The following is a 16,939-nucleotide window of genomic DNA, read 5'->3' as shown; positions in this document are numbered from 1 at the left end:
CCTCACGGTCATAATTCAATAGACAATCTATAATACAGCGGTATGGATAGGTGTTTGAGTTCTGCGATATGAGCCGATCCCCCAGTGTTATGTCGACCTGAGAGAAGATTGAGCCGCCAGGGTAGTTTATCAAACCCACAGGCGCCCCCGCTGGTAGGTCCGCCCCGTTGGGTAAGGTGATTTTTAACCTTGTATACAGTAGCGAATTATTCAAATCCATATAGTCTTGACCATTTCCCGCGACAAAAAACTCCAGGGGTCCTGTGTCTGACAGAGCTGATATGGGAGGTATCTCAACATAGGTGTTTTTCTCTATAAAAGATCCAACTCAGATTTGACACACTCCGCCGACATGCCGTGTATCAGAGCCATGGTTAGAATATGGATTTACGCTCTTTTAGCAGGTCTACTCCCCGGTGTTTACTCTGAGCCTTCCTTTTACACACTGATCTTTTCTTAGCCTTTACATTGTTTTTCTTTGTGTATCTTCCTCTTCTCACACCTGGCGGTCGTTTCATGTGTCTCTCGTTGCATTACTAACACCCCGACCCCTCTTGACTGTTGTGGGCTTGCATGGCGTTGCTCACCACATCACTGACGATATATTTTTTAGCTGCCGCTTTTAAATGCGGTTTAGCGATTCAATACCCTACGCAATAGAGGCATAGCCATTCTGTACAGACCTTTTAGGAGCGATCCCAAGCCGAATCCACCATACATGACAGGGCCCCAGCGAACCCATCAATATGGCCACCCGCCTGGTTTTGATAATATGTAACATAAACGATGTGGGTCCGCGTAGGGATTAAATTCTTTCATTTTTAAATTCTTGGAAGTTGTTTTACTGGTCTGAAATGGAGTTTTGTAATCACTTTGCCAGTACTTGAATGACCGCGTTGTGGTTTTTGATCACTTTTCACCTCTCTATGGTAATGTCGTCAATGTGTGATTTAGACACCGCGATGCGTAGTGTGGTTTGTCGTAGCCAATTGTGACTATATTTTTTGGTCTCCCCGTTATTTCTACACATCGCAGGAGTGGTACATAATAGTCACCTACAACTTGGTGGTCTATAATGTCTGTATAGACAAACAATGTATATTCCCTGCCATACAAATCAGCAATGTGGGGGGCGTATCTACCGAGTCTCCCGGGGGGTACCGCGAATGGAATCATATCTTCAAAACCTAGAATCCTGGCTAGCTTCCCTCGGAATGTTAGCGAAACATCACTTTCGGATGATGTCACACGGACTTTGTGAAGTAGTTCATCATAGGTAAACTGTATATGAGACCGACACTATTGATTTCTGCTATGATATCAGCAATGCTATTGTAGAAAGCTTCCACGAAGTTAACCAACAATAAGGATGTTAGTAGCTGTATCGGTAATTGTGAATTTTGAATGTTTTTTGTGAAATGGAACCCATGTTTTGGGGTACATGAACTCAATTAAAGCGACCTCCCAAGCCCCCCTTAGTGTTAGTGTTTTTGCCAGTTTAGTTCTGTAGCTGGATATTCTATTGTTGGGATAAATATCGCGGCACGCATTGCTTGGTAAAGTCACATAAAACCCTTCGTCCTCCATGATGTCGCCGGTGTGAATAAGGATACGTATGTAGTGTTGTGATTTAAAAGACATTTTTTTAAGCATCAACCACATATTTTATGGGACCCACGAGTTAAATTTTGATGGCCAACCTAACCATTTTACCAATACCATCGCAGCGTCCTACCCACTCTTTTGCTTTCCAAAATCTTTTCCACTTTGAAGGCCTTATCCCTGTTTATGAGGATTTTCTGCAACTCCTCTTCATAAAAGGTACCTTCTAACATGTCTCCATCATAGTCTTTCAACCTGTAAACAGGAGGGTTTCGATGTACACACTCTGCTATGGTGAAAAACTCACGTGTGTAGTTTTCCTCATACCCCTTTGTGAATGCACCTCTGACCTTAGATACTCTAACAAGCTCTCTATTTTGCATTTGAACACAGATTTTTTGCAGCTCCGTCTTTACACCATACAAGTTTTAAAGACCACATTTTCATTTTCTTTTGTCACATCCACAGGTCTCATTTTGATACTCACGATGGTAACTGTTATTATAAGATGATACCATATCAGGTAAGACGTCACAGTAGCGTTTAGAGTTGGCGGCTGTTAGATAACGCCACATTCTTGATTTAATAGTTCTGTTGAATCGCTCCACGACACTAGCTTTTAATTCACTCCCAGTGGCGGGAATGATGAATGTTGTTTTATTCACGATCCTCTGGAAATGCTGGTTAAAAAAATTCTTTCCCACGGTCAGTTTGCAACTTCTGGGGTATCTGACCCTCTTCTATGATTGATTCAAAAGCAGCGGCAACCGCCATCCCTGATTTGTTTTTTAAAATACGCACCCATGCATATTTGCTAAAGACATCTATACACGTCAGCATATATTTAGCATGGTCATTCTCTCTGGAGTATATGGACATGTCAACCAGATCTGCTTGAAATTGCCTGTTGATACCATACACAATCACCCTATATTCCTTTTGTAGTTGACACGCATATGTTTATGAAGCGTGTAATGCATCCTCCCCTGATAACCATTCAGCAACATCCTTATCGGACAGATGTACCCCTGTTTTTTTTTAAAGGCAGCTTCTTTTAATCTAGTTATACCCCCCATATGAACCCCTCACTTGAAGGTGTGTAGTAGATTGTATTTAGAACCTCCTCCATGACTCCTCCATACAACTAATGACAGACCATGATGTGCATTCACAATCTTTTATTTGACAAGCAGACTTACATATCCATCATGGGTAGAGAATCAAGGTAGTTTAAAAATTTAACAAACACATCAAAGTCCTTAGCAACCAGAAATTCCACTAGGCTATTCACAACCTCATAGACATCCACAGACTCATTCTTACTTTGTTTGATGACGATACATCAGTTACATATGTACAAAGAGCTACGATATGCCCTATCTTGAAAAACCCTTGCCGAATCATACGATGTTCTCTAAAATTTCATGCACTGTTACATGATGATACCTTGTTAACGGAGGATCCCATATTCAGTAGATCGGACCATTCTTCAGACAATGATCTAGCAAGCGTCATTTGATTTTTTTAAGGCTTTAAAATGATGGTAAGGTACAGCAATATCAGTTGCATAACATGTAGATTCGTCTGCTATGACATTACACAGTAAGGCTGTTAGCTCATATTTCACACTCTTTTTGGTGGGCCTGAACCACAGCACCAATTCCCCATTACCGTTAATTGTCCCAATATGTCAGAGTTTCAAGAATAATGTTTATCACAATCCTGTATGTGATTTTCCTTGAAAGTGTGTAAATACCCACAGATGTATGGTTCCCCTGTTAATTCGTAGACGATAGCTTCTACAGACCCCCACATTTTTTGGGGATGGGTCTGATAGCCGTAATGTCCCAGTAGATGATTCACGCTTTGCAGTAGCGGTCTTTTGTATAGCCGATGTTTTATATCCTCAACATTTGTTTGGAAGTAGTAATGATCTGGTTCAAAGAGGCAAGAATGTTGAATCTGGCTGGGGTGGTTTACTTGACATCCAAAACAGTCCTCCTGTAACTTCTGCGTGATGATGTGTTGCAGTGTAATACACACACAGGCCTTGATAAGTCCAAGAGGTAGCTCTGCCAAACAACCAACAAGGTCTTCACCAGTAGCTTTAGAAGTCCCGGTTCCATCTGCTGATGATACAGGGTTTAATGACACACCAATCTCTAAGTCTTCTGAACAATCCATCATGCCCACCCCACCACAGGTATTTTGAAAGTATACACACGTATCAGTCATCTTAACATCTGTTGAAGGCATCACGACAGTTCTGAACGTCTCGATGATCCGGCTGGTGTGATCGTATACAACCACTAACCATTCAAGGGGTGTAGTCTGGAGGGCGGCGACTTCTCCGCTACCCAATCATGTGTGACCTCTCCTTTATCTTCAGAGTCGTTTTTGTTACCGGTAGGAGGTACACCCACAGGGGCGTCATCATCCACAAAATGGCATTCTCTAACATCCTCTTTATCATCCGTCAAAGTTAGCATCGCAAATCTCTCACACAAGTAATCCATGTCATAATGTATCATTTCTTGTTCAATTACTGATTCCTCTTGATAAAACATACTTCTTGAACTTTGATCCACACCATCAGGCCAAACATACGCTTCAGTCATTTCAACTTCATCCACATATAGAGACATTGTATGATGTTCACAACAGCTCTGAGAGTAAAGGAACCCTTCGTATGAAATCCTCTTTTCAAGCTTCATGAACGAGGGGGCGCTGATTCCGGAGCGGCTTCTTCACAATGGTTGGCCAGTTCCAGATCATCTTGGCACGCCTGGAAGAGACACGCCTTGGCAGCCCTGGTATCTTTCCAAACCAGCACTCCATTTGAACAATCTATCAACCTTTTGAAAACATCACTTAGAACATGCGGTCTTTCCAAAGATACTCCACTTTAGGTGTATATGCGAATTCATTCAAATCTTTTTCATTATAATATGTAGGTCTTCTGTATGCACTGCTAGACAGGTGAATGAAATCCTGTGGACAGTTAGCATACATGTGGTAAGACTTGACATAGGCTGGACTATTCCATGATGCTGTGTAGCGACTGTCCATAGCAGGCTGTACAATATCCTTCCAAGAGTCCCTAAACATCACCCAATCTGCATCACAAAATGAAATGTGCGCCATGTCGTCTGAAAATGCCAAATCCGGAGATGTCAATGCGTTATAGCTTCACACTCGCGATCTTCCTTGTCAAAAAACATAACCTCCGATCGCCCATCGTTCAACAACCATTGGTATTCCACTCCATCATTAGGCTTACTCAGAAAATTAACAAAAGTTTCAGGTCTCCTCCTCTGCGGTGCATAAGTCATTTCAGAATTGATAGCTTAAGCTAACAGGGTGGCGTAATCCGTCTGTTTGATTTTGCCGATTCAATCATGTCAGCCATGGTAAGTTCTGTTCAAAATCACTGCTAACAATGATAGCTACACATCACCCCAGCTTTTAATCTCAATCCTAGAGACACGGGGGCAAACACACCCACTACAAAAAGGGTTTATAGATAACCAGGTGTCTGCATACAGACGTCACTACTCATAAACAGGTCTTTTACAATGTTATCAGCACTAGTGTAATGCGTGGGTAGTAGGCAGACCCCCACATGAAAGGGGTCTCAAACAACACACTCAGAGACATGCCCGGACAAAACACCACCCCACAAAGTAGGATGCATTGCATACCATTGAAGCCCTGCAGCGAAATAGCTCAGTTGGGAGGCGTTAGATTGAAGATCTAAAGACCCTGGTTCAATCGGGTTCCGGCAACTCCATTTTTCTTACTTTTTTTTTTTTTTGTATTTAGCCCCATTCACCACTAAACATATACAACTCTTACAAAGTTTATCTGATCCCCCATTCTCCACAAAACACACATGGGGGTTTGGGGGCCAATATGGCCGCCCAGGGGTATGACATCAGGCACATGACTGTCACATGACATTACATCCAATATGGCTGCCCAGGGGTTTGACACCAGTCACATGACTGTCACATGACTCACAAAACAATAACAAACAACACGTGGTGACAACCACATGGCTAATTTGCATAAAAAGGAGGCGTGGTTATGACGTGATTTATGACATTTCAGGGGGCGGGGCTTATTTTGACAGATAGTTCCTCTTGGGTGCTCCTTGTTGGTGCCCCCCACCCAATCCCAATCCTCCCCCACCTTTTTTATGCAGCCCTTGCCACTTAATCTACTAAACCCCTCTTCTACTGCACTTTTTACCCCATTAATGCACAAATAGGCTGACACCAGACATAATTTCACTGCATTTCTTACTTCCAGTAACTATATGCATGTGACAATAAACTTCCTTGTATCCTTGTATCCTTGTAGTTCATGATAATATACTACTAAGATGTATTGCAAACGTGCTAATTACCAACCATTTCGTTTGAAAATTCTAAAACAACAATGTTTTTTAATACTTCAAAATAACATTTGATAAATGAACCTCACATTTTTCAGTAGCCATAGGTGTCTAGATTTGAACAAAATCTAGTTTGTTTATTACCGGGCCTTTTAATGCCTGAAATATCCAGTAGCAGCCTAGTAGCTAGTAATCAAGGATTTGGTTTAGCTCTTAGAGTCACAGTAAAATTAAAAATTTGGTAGGCTACATAGCTTATTTAGATACACTTATGGTGTGGGCGCTTGCGTTTTTTTAGGAATCCGCAGTCTTGGTTTGTATAGAAATGAATAAGTGACATAGGCCTACATGTAAAGAGGTTGGAAATACAGGACGATTGGTAGGCTAATATGTGAGGTTCCGATACAAGGCTTGAGTTATCGTGAGTCAAACGAACAACTACGTTCTCACTGAAAAATGTAGCCTAGGCCTACTTATTTCAAATTTAACCGATGACTTTTTCGGTTCTGGCACCCGACAGCACCGCAAGATGAGACCATGATAACCTTTAGCCTCCCGAATATGACTGTTCGTTTAGCTTCCCAGCTGAGGTGATGGTTTGTTTTGCCTCCAGTGAACGTAATGACGTAGGCTCAGAAGGTACCTATAGCCTAGGCAAATATGAAACGGAGATGTAACGTGGCTACCAGCGGGATTTTGAACTTCCTTTTTTCATGCATTTTAGAGCAAAAAATACCTTCCTCGACATCAACAGATGTTATCCAACACCCCACATCTCCACTCAGGTCCAGATTACGAAATCAATCGTAGACACCTCTGATAATTAGTTTGCCAGGTGAGCCCAAAGGAAACCTACTTAAGAAGGATGCTCCACATTGTTAAGCATGCCACAGGTTTCAAGCAATATGGGAAAGAAAAAGGATCTCTCTGCTGCTGAAAAGCGTGAAATTGTGCACTACCTTGGACAAGGTATGAAAACATTGGATAAAATGTATGCGTGATCATTGTACTGTGAAGAAATTTGTCGCTAATTCAGATCACAGGCGGGTTTGTGCAGACAAAGGCATATTAAGGAAGGTTTCTGCCAGACAAATTCATAGGATTAAGAGAGCAGCTGCTAAAATGCCACTGCAAAGAAGCAAACAGGTATTTGAAGCCGCTGGTGCCTCTGGAGTCCCACGAACCTCAAGGTGTAGGATCCTCAAGAAGTTTGCAAGTGTGCATAAACCTACTATTCGGACACCCCTAAACAATGCTCTCAAGCAGAAATGATTGCAGTGGGCTCAGGAATACATGAAGACTAATTTTCAAACAGTTTTGTTTACGGATGAGTGCTGTGCAACTCTAGATGGTCCAGATGGATGGATTAATGGATGGTTGGTGAATGGCCCCATGTCCCAACAAGGCTGAGACGTCAGCATGGAGGTGTCCGCATGGAGTCATGTTTTGGGCCGGAATCATGGGGAGAGAGCTGGTAGGCCCCTTTAGGGTCCCTGACGGTGTGAAAATGACCTTGTCAAAGTATGTAGAGTTTCTACCTGGCAACTTTCTTACGTGGTACAAAAACAAGAACCGTGCCTTCCGTTGCAAAATCATCTTTATGCATAACAATGCACCATCTCATGCTGCAAAAAATACCTCAAATACCTGGATCATTGGCTCCTATGGGCATAAAAGGAAAAACTCATGGTGTGGCCCCCATCTTCCCCTGACTTCAACCCTATTAAGAACCTTTGGAGCATCATCAAGCAAACGATCTGTGAGGGTGGGAGGCAGTTCACATCCAAACAGCAGCTCTGAGAGGCTATTCTGATAGCTCTGGGAGGCTATTCTGCAAAGACATTAAAGGAGAATTCCGGTGTGATATTGACCTAAAGTGTATTGAAACATGATACCGAGTGTGAACGTATAGCTCATCTCGGCTTGTCCCCTGCACTCCGAAATATGGCGCTAGTTAGTCGATGCTACCAACAGGTTTTCAAAGGGGGTGCCTCAGGCATCGGCCTAGCCATGCAAATAAATCACTGTTTTACACCATTTACGAGGCTCAAAGTAGCTCCACGCTTCATTGGTAGACTTCCGAGGGCCCTGACATTTAAAACGAGACATTGAGAACTTTGAAAAAGATTCCAAAAATAATTCTGTGGAAATGCATGGATTCCAGTTGCTGCTGCTGGAATCTATGCATTTCCACGGAATTATTTTTGGAATCTGATTGTCCAAAAAATGGCTTCCTGACCATTGTATTGGTCTTTGTGCAATCAATTAAGCCTGTACGCTCTTTATTTGGATTCATTGAGCGCAGCTCAGTAATCCCGGATGTCTTAATTCTGCTTTTGTGCAACGGGCCCCTAGACCTAAGCTGAGCTCTAATCAGCTAGTTAAGTCAACACACCAGCAATGGTTTCCGGAGTCTTTAGTCTCTGTTCTAGGAAATGGACTTGATATTCAATATCCATGATACTCAATTTTTTGAGTCTCTAACATTTGAATTTGCTTACTTTGTACTGTTAATAATTTGTATAGTGGATTTGTATTTGTATAGTTTATTTTATAGTGCCCTCCAGAATTATTGGCACCCCTGGTAAAATTGGTACACAAATTGTAACCGAGGCATTTTTTTGCATTTATATTCAACTTTTTTTTAAATCAGTTTCTGTGAACTTTCAGCAGTAGTTCATGACTATTTTTCACTATGGTATAATGAGACCCATGTTTATCTAGCCCCCACACAAGCCGAGTAGGATGGTAAGAAAGGCAAACAATTCCATAAGGATCACTGTTAGAAAGTTGCAGGAAAAAGTATCATCTTGGGGTCACCAAGTCTCTCAAAATATTCCCCGCAGAAGCATGGATTCAGATTGAATTTCAGTCACAAAATGTAAATATAGCCGCAAGCGGCAATGGCGGGCCCGAGCACCTCTGGGCCGCAACCCGTGACATTTCAGAATCCAACAAAGCACCGACATGGTGCATTTGTAAAATGTACATATTTGATGTGTGTGCTATTTGTTTTTGCATGTTATTTTCTGGCCCATTTACTTGCTTGGCCAGGTGGGGGGGGCAGGCCCATTGTGTGTCATCATAATCATAATCATAATATAAATTAACCTGAGAGATTTCAGATTATTCATTTTAAGCAAAGAACATTTCTGATACACTTTTTGGCCAGATGGTGGCGCTATATTAGGCATTTGAATTACACATGTGAATATCATCACAATAATGATATCCAATATTTTGCAGTTTCAGATCAACCAATATAGGCATTACTAATTTCTGGCACATTTTCCTGCTTAGCCAGGTGGTGGCGCTATGCCAGGCAGGCCCATAGGGTGTGCTAGGCATGTGAATTATATGTGTGAATATTATCACAATAATGATATCCAATATTTTATAAAGTTTATGGGCGTCTTTTTTTCCGAAAGACGCCCATTTGAAAAAGTTTTACATTTTAACTACATGCACATAGGTAGACCTGAATTGAATTGAATTGAATATTATCATATTATATTATAATAAACGTGCAGTAAGCAGAATTTAAATATGGCTGCATTTGACACTTTTACATTTTAAAATGACATAGTCCTAACAGTAGGCCTACCAGCTGTTTTGAGTTAAGGCCATGTTTAGCCTAATTGAATAACTTAATGATGGAGAAGATATTTTCAGACCTGCCATTCTTGAAGAAATGTCAGTATTACCTCAAACCAGGGAAAACACATTGCCCACCTTGGCCTTAATGTATGCAGCCAAAAACAGACCAAACAACATAAATGTTGACAATCTGTTTTAAAGCCTAATCCTAATCTATAAAAATCACTGGTGTTGACAGAAAGGGACTGTGGATGTCCATTTTCTGGTCTCTATTCTAGCATGTCTGGTTTATTAGTACCTCTTTTCAATCCATTATTATGTGATATTTTTTTGTGAAGAAATACATCTATCCCTCATGTATATGTTGGTGTCTTTCTGCTCCTCTCATGTCTACTGAGGCTGCAATGATCACATTCCAACTAAAGGGGCGGGTCTCAGCAATGTGCGTTATCAGTCTACTATAGAAGCCTAGCTCTCGCTTGTTTGCGCGCTAATTATCAAGAATTATGATCTATATGCTACACAGAAAACAAACAAATTAAACACCCATCACTGAGCAAGTCAAAATATTTTGCTAGGTCCACTTTCAGATTTGTTGCAAATAACTACATTTGGCCTTGGAAAGGTCTGCGCTCCCTGAGAATGTCATGTCTAACTGCTGGAACATCCTTTTCAGCATTCACGCCTCTCTCCGAGAATGAAGTGTCCAGACTCCTGACATGCAGCCGTCCCTACCACATGCTCGGCTGGACCCTATACCTCTGAGCCTACTTCAGTCCATCAGCCCGACCATCGCTCCAGCTATCACACATGTGATCAATGCCTCGCTAATCTCCGGCACATTTCCAACAGCGTTCAAAATGGCCCGGTAACACCGTTACTTAAGAAAGCTTCTCTCAACCCTGCTCAAGTCGAGAACTACCGCCCTGTCTCACTACTGCCTTTCCTATCCAAAAGGCATTGAACGAGTAGTCTCCAAACAGGTCTCTGACTTCCTTTCACAGAACAACCTTCTGGATCCAAATCAGTCTGGGTTCAAAAGCGGCCACTCTACCGCTTGGCTCTGCTGTCTGTAACAGAAGCCTTAAAGAAGCCAGGCGACCGCTCGGTCATCAGTACTCATTCTGCTTGACTTATCGGTTGCCTTTGGACACGGTTAATCACCAGGCCCTTCTCTATACCGCTGACATGGGAATCTCCTGTTCTGCTCTCCTGGTTTGAATCCTACCTCACAGGACGCTCGTTTAACGTATCATGGTTTTTGGTCAGCTATCCGCACCTCACCATTCTCCAACCACAGGGGTCCCCAGGGATCAGTGCTGGGCCCCTCCTCTTGCTATTCTATCTACACCACCTCCCTTGGGACAGATTATCCGTTCGCACGGCTTCTCATACCACTGCTATGCAGACGACACACAGCTCTATCTGTCCTTTCCACCTGGACGACCCCTGGTTTCAAAGCACGGATCTCGGATTGCCTTTCAGACATAGCTACATGGATGAAGGCACACCACCTCCAGCTGAACCTCTCAAAGACTGAACTGCTGGTCATCCCAGCTAAACCTACCATACACCACGCACATCAACATCAAATTTGACTCCCTGTCTGTTTCACCGACCAGGACTGCAAGAAATCTAGGAGTTGTTCTTGACAACCAACTAAATTCTCGGATCATGTTGCCTCAGTCGCCGGGCATGCCGTTTTGCACTCTACAACATACGGAAAAATCAGGGACTTACTTTTGACTCAAGATGCTACCTAAACTTCTGGTTCAGGCAATTGTCATCTCACGACTCGACTACTGCAATGCCCTCCTGACAGGTCTCCCCCAGCCTCACAGTGAAACCACTTCAGATGATCCCAGAACGCGGCGGCGCCTGGTACAACCAACCCAAAAAAAGGGCACATGTTACCCGCTGCTCATCCAGCTACACTGGCTACCTATGGCGGCCCGCAGATCAAATTCAAGTCTCTAACGCTTTGCCTACAAAGTAGTCTCGGTTCTGCTCCCACCTACTTGAATGCCCTCATACAGACTTACACTATTCCAGACCGCTATGCTTCCTCTTGATCTAACGACGCTTCTTAGCTCTACCACACCGCACGCCAAGCCAATCCAAACTTTTCTCATCTGTTGTTCCTCGTTGGTGGAACACACTGCCAGTTCCTACAAGGGCAGGGACATCCTTTTTCCACTTTCAAAAACTCCTGAAGACCCAGCTCTTTAGAGAGAACACCCCACTCTCATAGCAACACTTACAACAAGTCTTACTGATCCTAGCACTCACCAGCCGTTTTAAACTGACAAGTAACTGTTAAAACAGCACTCACCGACGCACTTATTCTTACTGTACTCTAATGTTTTTTGTTTTTTTTAAACTGTCCTAAAATTGTGAGAATTGTTCTAAAACGTGCATTGTTTACCATGTTGTTAGTCGCTTTGGTTAAAAAGCGTCAGCCAAATGTAATGTAATGTAATGTAATGTAACCATCATCGACACATGGAAAATATAATGCTAAATGAAATAACTCGTGAACTAGCAATAACTTTGCTAATAACTATTAAACTATTAATCCGAGCTAAATTCACAATCGCACTCAGTGCAGAGTCGTTTTGTTTCGCAAAGCAATTCAAAACGGCCAGCTGCGGGAACGTAAATTTGCGAGTAAACACTTGTTATCCTCACCTCAGCAATTCTTTCATTTAACCCACCGAGGGCAAGAGATGACAATATGAGAGGGCAATATGATGTTTTACCTTGAATTTATAGTCAGAGAGACTGTAGCATGTGTCCCGTGTTTGTTAGCTAACATTTTCTTTTCTTCCTTGGTCATATCGCTGCTGCAGGCCATAGCAGGCAGGCTATGCGTAACAGAAAGTGAGGGAGATAAAGCCCGCCCTCAGAAACAACTGATAGGTAGGTCTTCAAAAATAGCACACAGAGAGGCCAATCACTTGTCTATAAATCTCGCATGAAATCGACAATAGTCTCACTCCAGACTAAGTTGCACCCCCTAAAAAAAAAAAAAAAACTCTTCGGATCTACACGATTCACGTGAATGACATATTTTGATTCAAAAACGGCGATTTTCGCTGAAAGGTGACTAGTTTGCAAGGTATGAGATCAATCACTTAAGGCATTTTACATTTCTGGCACATTTCCTACTTGGCCAGGTGGTGGCGCTATGCCAGGCAGGCCCATTGGGTGTCTGAATATCATCATAATCATAATATCTATTAACCTGAGGAGTTTCAGACCATTCATTCAATGCACTGTGACTTTGACACATTTCCTGTTTATATGGTGAGATATCAAAATCATGACATATTACAACATATAAAAAATCCCTTCGCAATTTAACATCAGCAACATCTTGGCATCATATTAGCCAAATTTTACATGAATCTGACAAACCGTCTAGGAGGAGTATGTTAAAATTGATCATGTGACATCAGTGTAATTGCCATTCTTTCTGTTGCCAGGTGGTGGCGCTATGCCAAATATGCATTATGGGCATGTGAATATCATCACTCCCATGGTATTCAAAGACCTGTAAAATTTAAAACATTTCAAGCCATGCATGGTGAATTAAGACACATTTATTGTTTATGTGGAAGGGTATTAAAATTCATAGTTTTGCCATTTCGTCAAATTACAACATATCAAAAAAAGCTTCACAATTTAGAATCAGAAGCATATTGGCATCATGTATACCGACTTTCACATGAATCGGATCAACCGTCTAGGAGGAGTATGTTAAAATTGGTCATGTCCACAACGCACAAAATCCCAATTACCTCACTTCCTGTGGGCGTGGCTAATGGCATGTTAATACAAAAGTTGTTTGTTTTTGGGAGATACATACACCCACCAAATTTGGTGTGTGTATCTAAAACTATATGCCAAACACAAGTCACAGTGACATAAGGGGGCGCTATGGAGTTCCTGGGCAACGCCCGGTGCCAAGCTTTTATCCCTGTCTATTCACTGTATCACTTGATGTGTGTGCCAAATTTCATGCATTTTCACCCATGGGAAGCACCTCTTTTGGCATCATGATTCATCACATATTTCATCACATATTAGTCTGCACAAAATCCCAAATACCTCACTTCCTGTTGGGCGTGGCTAATGCATTGTACATACGAAAGTCGTTCATCTTGGAGATACAGACACCTACCAAATTTGGTGTGTGTAGCTGAAAGTATATGCCCACCACGGGATCAGTCATCTAAGGGGGCGTAAGGGGGCGCTAGCGAGTCTCTGGGCCATACCCGGGGCCAAGCTTTTTTACCTAGCTGCTTTGTGTGACACCTGATGTGTGTGCTACATTTCAAGACTTTTCGATTATGTTAACCACATCAAAATATTTGCCAACCACGGGATCAGTCACCTAAGGGGGCGCTAGCGAGTCCCTGGGCCACGCCCGGGGTCAAGCTCTTGTACCTAACTGCGATGCGTGACACTTGACGTGTGTGCCAAATTTCAAGAGTTTTCGACCATGTTAACCACCTCAAAAACAGGAGAGCAAAAAAGTGGAATAACAATAATAAATATAGCGGCAATGGCGGGCCCGAGCACCTGCGGGCCGCAACCCGTGACATTTCGGAACCCAACAAAGCACCGACGTGGTGCACTTCTGAAATGTACATATTTGATGTGTGTGCTAATCTGATTTATCTGATGCATCTGATGGTGATTTCCAACAGACGTGGAAAAAACACATTCCTTATCTTGCCAATTGGCGGCGCTATGTAAGGCATGTTAATAAGACATTTGAATTTCATCATCATGACATCTAATTGTGTGTAAAATTTCAGATAAATCAGTCAAAGCATTTAACATTTTTGGCACATTTCCTGGTGGTGGTGCGCTTCTGAAATGTACATATTTGATGTGTATGTGAGTAATCTGATTAATCTGATGCATCTGATGGTGATATCCAACAGACGTGGAAAAAACACATTCCTTATCTTGCCAATTGGTGGCGCTATGTAAGGCATGTTAATAAGACATTTGAATTTCATCATCATGATATCTAATTTTGTGTAAAATTTCAGATAAATCAGTCAAAGCATTAAACATTTTTGGCACATTTCCTGCTTGGCCAGATGGTGGCGCTATGCTAGGCCTGTGAATTACGCATGTGAATATCATCACAATAATGATATCCGATATTTTATAAAGTTTCAGATTAATCACTTAAGGCATTGTCCATTTCTGGCACATTTCCTGCTTGGCCAGAAGGTGGCGCTATGCCAGGCAGGCCCATTGGGTGTCTGGATATCATCATAATCATGATATCTATTAACCTGAGAAGTTTCAGACCATTCATTCAATGCACTGTGATTTATGACACATTTCCTGTTTATGTGGTGAGATATTAAAATCATGTCAAATATATTACAACATTCACAAATCCCTTCACAATTTAACATCAGCGACATCTTGGCATAATGTTTGCCAAATTTCAAATGAATCTGACAAACCGTCTAGGAGGAGTATGTTCAAATTGATCATGTGACATCAGGATAATTGTCATTCTTTCTGTTGCCAGTTGGTGGCGCTATGCCAAACATGCATTATGGGCATGTGAATATTATCATTAACATGGTCTTTAATGACCTGTGAAATTTAAAACATTTCAAGCCATGCATGGTGAATAATGACACATTTATTGTTTGTGTGGAACGCTATTAAAATTAACAATTTCGCCATTTTGTCAAATTACAACATAGCAAAAAAAGGCTTCACAATTTAGAATCAGGAACATCTCGGCGTCATGTATACCAAATTTCACATGAATCGGATCAACCGTCTAGGAGGAGTACGTTAAAATTGATCATGTCCACAACGCACAAATTCTCAATTACCTCACTTCCTGTGGGCGTGGCTAATGGCATGTTAATACAAAAGTTGTTTGTTTTTGGGAGTTACATACACCCCCCAAATTTGGTGTGTGTATCTAAACCTATATGCCAACCACAAGTCACAGTGACATAAGGGGGCGCTAACGAGTCTCTGGGCCATACCCGGGGCCAAGCTTTTTTACCTAGCTGCTTTGTGTGACACCTGATGTGTGTGCCAAATTTCAAGACTTTTCGATTATGTTAACCACCTCAAAATATTTGCCAACCACGGGATCAGTCACCTAAGGGGGCGCTAGCGAGTCCCTGGGCCACGCCCGGGGTCAAGCTCTTGTACCTAACTGCGATGTGTGACACCTGACGTGTGTGCCAAATTTCAAGAGTTTTCGACCATGTTAACCACCTCAAAAACAGGAAAGCAAAATAGTGGAATAACAATAATAATAATAGTGAAAAATAATAATCCTTACAAAAACAATAGGGCCTTTAAGCCCCTTGGTTATCTCGGGCCTAATAATAATCCTTACAAAAACAATAGGGTCTTGCGCCCTTCGGTGCTCGGGCCCTAATAATAATCCTTTCAAAAACAATAGGGCCTTGTGCTCGCCCCTAATAATAATCCTTTCAAAAACAATAGGGCCTTAAGCCCGTCCGGGCCTAATAATCCTTACAAAACAATAGGGCTTAGCACCTCTCGGTCTTGTGAGGACGACCCTCAGACCCCGTCGGGTGCTCGGGCCCTAATAAAACATTACAATTGGTAAAAAAATGGCAATATGATTTAAAAGACAATGTAACTTATTGCAATGAAAATGTAATTTAAAGAGGCCCTATGCTAGCCTAGAAATCTAGACGCGCCCCTAGCGGCCAGGGCTAGTCTAGCAACTCTCCGTTGGCTTGTAAGCTCCAGAAATCGAAACTCAATCAGGCCAATGAAATCGTGTATAGAGTCGTTAGGTGGGCTTAACATGATGATTGATGGCAGAGTTGCAACGGTTTGGCTTGAATTCCCTGCTACTTGAAAACAAATAAGATGGATGTTGCTGTTAGCGAACAGTGTGACACAAGTTAAGCTTTTATTAAGTTGGCAAGCGTTTGAACTAGCCAACTAGCTCCGCTGGTGGGAAGCGCATGGGACTCATAAGCTGCGCTGTCCTATTAGTGCAGAGGGAATTTGAAAGACAACTGATTATCCCGCCCCTCGGACTGAGCACTGCGAACGGTGAGTACCCAGACCCTACATTTTAATGTGGGTCTGGCTCGTCAGGCTAGCCCTATGCAACAATTTTAGCAAAAATTATCTTAATTATGCAGGTTGAGAGTCGTTCTAATGGTTCTACAACACTTTTTTTGGGCGTTTGGTGGGTGCTTCGTCTCCCCTAGTGCTTCTCCAGCGGAAAAAAGCGAATATGCAACTTTCTGGTCAAAGGTCCCACACATCCGGATGTAACTTCGTGCGGAAATACTTTCGAAA

General features: G+C 42.2%; 1 protein-coding gene across 1 annotated transcript in view; it reads right to left on the bottom strand.

The window, feature by feature from the left end:
* The window catches only part of LOC125310213 (mitochondrial pyruvate carrier 2-like), an 87,119-nt gene that overhangs the window by 30,333 nt on the left and 39,847 nt on the right, over nt 1–16,939 (bottom strand). The window lies entirely within an intron of this gene.

Source organism: Alosa alosa, chromosome 17 (genome assembly GCF_017589495.1).
Source record: "Alosa alosa isolate M-15738 ecotype Scorff River chromosome 17, AALO_Geno_1.1, whole genome shotgun sequence".
NCBI classification, from domain to species: Eukaryota; Metazoa; Chordata; class Actinopteri; order Clupeiformes; family Clupeidae; genus Alosa; species Alosa alosa.
This window is presented reverse-complemented; position numbering and strand designations above follow the sequence as displayed.